The 4,836-nt window shown below is 48.3% G+C and overlaps 1 long non-coding RNA gene across 1 annotated transcript in view; it reads left to right on the top strand.

Annotated features, from left to right (window-relative positions):
• The first annotated feature begins 477 nt into the window (after positions 1-477).
• The window catches only part of LOC109291700, a 13,530-nt gene continuing 9,171 nt past the window's right edge, over positions 478-4,836 (top strand). The window contains exons 1-2 of the long non-coding RNA XR_002095927.1: positions 478-1,072; positions 1,212-1,340. This is a non-coding gene — a long non-coding RNA (uncharacterized LOC109291700). The remainder of the gene's footprint in view (positions 1,073-1,211; positions 1,341-4,836) is intronic.

Raw genomic sequence — 4,836 nt, 5'->3', positions numbered from 1 at the left:
CAGAAGGTAATCTAGTTATGGATGATACCGAGAAGACTAAAGTATTTAATGTTTTTTTATTATTTCAACCTTCTCAAACAGGGGCAGCTACCAGATGATGAGTGCAGTTGGCAACAAAGATAGGGAAGGAGACAAACAGCCCAGAGTAATGGCAGAACAGATTATTTAGAGAATCGAGATGCCTTCACATCATCAAGGCCAGATGGGATGGATGAGGAATTGACTGAAGTAATTTGAGAGTCATTAGCTATCTTTGAGCACTTATGGAGGTTGGGTCTCAGATGAATGGGAAAGGGCAAACATAGACATAACATCTTTAAGAAAGGGGGAAAGGGAGGATCTGGGGAATTACAGACCAGTCAACTTGACCTTGATACCTGGAAAGATCATGGCGCAAGTCCTCAAGGAGTCCATTGTGAAGCACCTAGAGGAGAGCAAGGTAATTGGGAACAGTCAGCATAGATTCATGAAGAGCAAGTCATGTCTGACTTTAAACGAGTGAATCCTTATTGAGTTCACTCATTTACTTTCCTCATGGGACTGTGTGTGTGCTAGTGCTTAAGGTCCCAGCAGGTGGTTTGAAAATTTGGTATCTAACAGCACGTCTGCCCTTTCTTTCCTGCCATGACTAGATGTTAAAAAAAAACATAAGAAAAGAGGGAGGCTTGCTGGCCTAGAATGCTGTAGATCTATGGCTTGCTGTAGTTTTTTGCACCCGATGACCTGCTTTGTGGTCACAGGCACGCCATGGCAATATGTTTGCAGACCTGAGTATGCCTATGTTCCTGTAATTTTATTGCTAACTTCTCAGTTAACTTAATCTCTAATCCTGACTGGGGTTACTTAATCGTTCATAGCCCTGGGATATCTGCCCCGATATAACCCCTTTTGAAAACAAGAAATATCCTCTGGTGGGTTGCAGAGCTGCTGTTCTTGGAATTTTTCCCAACCACATTCCCTGCAACACCACCACTCATGGCTGGTTGTCTTCTGGTCTTGCAGATTCTCTTTCCTGTCTAGACTGCGGTTCTCCAAAGTTTCCATCACATCCAATTCTCAATCTTGGATTTAGGTAAGTGAGAGAGACTCCTCTGAGTCTCAAAAGGAGAGAGTTTCCTGTTGTCCTCCATCACCTCTGCTTGGGCAGGGCTTAAGCATTCTTACTCTTTGGTAACTTTCTCTTCCCTCCTGTTTCTCCCTCTCCCCTGCAGCTGTTGCTGGGTACATTTTTATGACAGCCTCTGTTGCACGCCCAGCTAACCAGAATCGGCAGGAGCTTACAAATCTCGGCATCTGTGCTCCCGGTGAGTCCCAATCTTCTTCTTCTTGTCTGCAACAAGGTAAGCATTTGTGCTTGGAGCAACTCCTCTGTCACTCTTCAGGGCCTTCCAGATTCATTCCCTTGGGATCCATACTTCCTTAGGGCGGGTAGCACAATCTTCACTGCTACACTGATCCACCTGATTTCCTTCTATGAGTAGACGATGGGTGTGGTGAATGTGGGAAGACCACTGGATATGATATACTTTGACTTTAGCAAGGCTTCTGACACTGTCTCCCATGACATTTTCATTAACAAGATAAGGAAATACAGAGAAGGCAAAAGTACTGTAAGCTGGTGTAACAGAGAACCCCCACCACTATTACGTATAAAGAAGGCCAAGTATTAGGGTTGTGTGAAACAGGCCGTATTTGATTCAGATTTGGATTTGGCCAAATCAAATAGGGGACAGTGATTTGATTCATTGATTCAGATCACTGTCCCTGATTCAATTTGGCTGAATCCAAATCTGAAGATTTGATGCTGATTCAGAGAATCAGCAATTTGGCCATAGATACAGCTTTAAATGTTTTTTCTATATACCTCAAGGTACCAGGCATGGCTTGTGAATGCTGTGATGCTGGGGCAGATGGAGCATCCCACAGGAGTGCGGGGGAGGCCCCCCTGCATGCTCAGTGGTGAACCCAAAAGTGGATTGGAAGTTCTTCCAGTCCACTTCCGGATCCACTGGGGAGTGTGTCGGGGGGATCCCCCCATGCTCAATTGGCTCAGTGATCAGCCATGGGGGGACCCCAGGTGCCCTCCCAGACCTAGGAGGCATCAGCCAGTGAGCTGGAGGGACATGGGGGGGCCCAGTGCGCTCCCTGGCGGACCTAGAAATAGACCGGAAGTGCTTCTGGTCCACTTCCAGGTCTGCTGCCGAGTGTGCTAGGAGTGCCACCCCATACTCCTGTGGGATGCTCCATCCACCCCAGCATTGCAGCATTCACACGAGCTACCTGGCACCTTGAGGTATGCAAAAAAACAACAAATCTTGCACTAATACCAAAGATCTTAGGTTACATGCTACTTTTGAAAGAGCTGGCATTCCCTTCTCCTTAGAGCAAAATTCCTGACCCCGGGCCATGACCCAAATGAGCCACCTGTTGTACTTTGGTGCAGCTGACCAGAAAAATTAACATTTCTTAAAGACCTTCATAGTTTCTGTCCTATTAGTGACCTGGCTCTCTAGTGGTGCCTCACTGTTTTTGTGCAGAAACTCAAGGACCTCTCTCAAAATCATCCCTGTTCTCTCTTCCCATTAAAACAGTCTTTCTGAGGGCTATCAACTTGGCTTAGAATGAGTGAACTCCAGGCTCTCATGGCTGAACTACACAAGCCAGGTCTACACAAGATATGTACCACATACACAGGGCAATGACAGACATACTTCTCCCTGCTCTAATGAATGGTGCTTCACAGAAAGTGCCATAAGCTGACCTCCAGCACATGTGCCAGAGCGTGGCATGCAAGGCCGTTTTGCTTGGTATGCCATAGCTAGCCCGGGCTCTGGGCAGTTGCTGCCGGCCACAGACCCAGGCTGCTTGCAGCAGGCAGCTGAGAGACTGAAAGCCCTGCTGCAAGCAGCCCAGGCTCTGTGGCAGGCAGCAGCTGCTGCAAAAAGCTGCACCAAGCTCAGCCCCAGCCAGCCTCTGTGATGACTGTGGCTGCACATGCCCCTCAGGGTGTGCTGCTGGGAAGGGGTCTGGGACTGCGCAAACCCTGGCCTCTCCCCTGCCATCCACCTGGAGGCGTGCATGTAGCTACCACCAGCAACAAAGATCAGGCCTCTCATGGCTCCTCTGCCTCTGACCAGCCAAATTGAGGCGTGGGTTGAGACTGGGGTGCTTTTGGCACTATGGGCAAAAATGTTGCTGACACCTCAGTTAAAGTGACCCCCCTGACCCAACACATGTTCACCTTTTTGTTGGGAGGGGACTGAGCACCACTTTGTAGCCAATCCAGTGGAAAGAGGCTACCTGACTGCAGCCCCTTTCCCCTAGTCCTGCCCTCCCCAGCTCCCGTGTTGTCTGCAGAATGGGAGGGGAGAGAAGAGAAGGGAGGGACAGCAGGACTGCAGCATGCTCTATTGGGTATGGCAGCAGCAACCCCACAGGACTGCTTGCACAGCATTCTGCAAGCCATGCTTATGCCAGGCTGGGGGCAGTGCGAGCTTCCTTATGAATGGGAGTAGTAGTGGCCCAGTGTGTGTGTATGTGTGTGTGTCTACATGGCTTGGAGTGGGAGTATTCATGTGCATGTGGTTTGGAGGGGAAGTGTGTGTGTGTGTGTGTGTGTGTGTGCAGTTTGGAGGGGGAGTGAGTGTGTATGCTGCTTGGTGTGGGAGTGTGTGTGTGTGTGTGTGTGTGTGTGTGGTTTGGAGGGGAAGTGAGTGTGTATGCTGCTTTGTGCAGGAGTGTGTGTGTGTGGTTTGGAGGGGGAGCATGAGAGAGAGAGTAAAAAGAATCTCTTTACTTTCCAATTCCAATGACTGTGCTCCCACCCCTCCCTCCTCCCATCCTGCAGACAGCACCTTGCTTGCATTCAGGGAGTCATACAGAAGTTAATGAAGGTGCTCCACTTTGGAGCACCTTCATCTGAACCCTCATTATGTGAGGGTTAATTTGTTGTGTGATCAGGCACTTTTAAAGTGCTCTGCAGTTGTGCACTTCCGTTAGGGCATGGCTGTAGAGCACTTTCACAGGGCCAATGACACGACACAATGTTTCTTCTGTCAGCGCCCACAGACATGCAGTGCTGCTTTATGCATGCTGCCTCTCAAAGTGAAACAGTTATGGCTGTGTTCATGATGATTAGCACTGAAGAGAAGCAGAGCCAAATAATAGGGCTGTGTGAAGCTTTGGTAGCTGATTCAATTCAGAGGAGATTTGGCCTGATTTGGTGACTGAATCTCCAAATCTGAATCGAATCAGGAGACCCATTAAAAGGTCCAAATTGAATCAGAAGCCTCCAAATTGATTCAGAGATTTGGAGGCTTGCAGCAAACAGAAATTGAGAAGAGGGAGGGGGGATGGGATGATCTTCAATATATGGAAAAAGCTGAGGGGGGGAAAGACAGCTCTGATATTGACATCTGTAGCTGGCCAGTGACTGTGATCTTTCTGAGTTCCCTTCCAGTCACAGTGCTTCGGGGGGAGGGATGTAGAAACAACATATAAAGCTGTGTCTGAGGTGCATTTTCACATAAACCCCTGTACCTATCCCCTTGAAACTTAGCAGGCTTCATGCCCTTAGAAGGGGCTACCATCCCTGCTCTTTTCATCCTAATCTGCAAAAACTGACAAAGTAATAGGTATTTTAGTGATTCCCCATTATAGTCTATGGCCGAATCTCCTCATTTGAATCCCCCAACTTAAATCAGGGCAGTGATTCGAATCACTGAATGCTTCTGGGATTAAGGATAACAAAAAGTCCTTCTTCAAGTATATAGGTAGCAAGAAGAAGTCTCGGGGTAACATTGGACCCCTATGAGGCAGGGCAGGGCAGTTGGTGAT

This window comes from Gavialis gangeticus, unplaced genomic scaffold (genome assembly GCF_001723915.1).
Source record: "Gavialis gangeticus isolate Ggan-Ray unplaced genomic scaffold, GavGan_comp1, whole genome shotgun sequence".
Classification (NCBI taxonomy): domain Eukaryota; kingdom Metazoa; phylum Chordata; order Crocodylia; family Gavialidae; genus Gavialis; species Gavialis gangeticus.
Note: the sequence above shows the minus strand (reverse complement) of the source record. Positions and strands in the feature narration are given on the sequence as shown.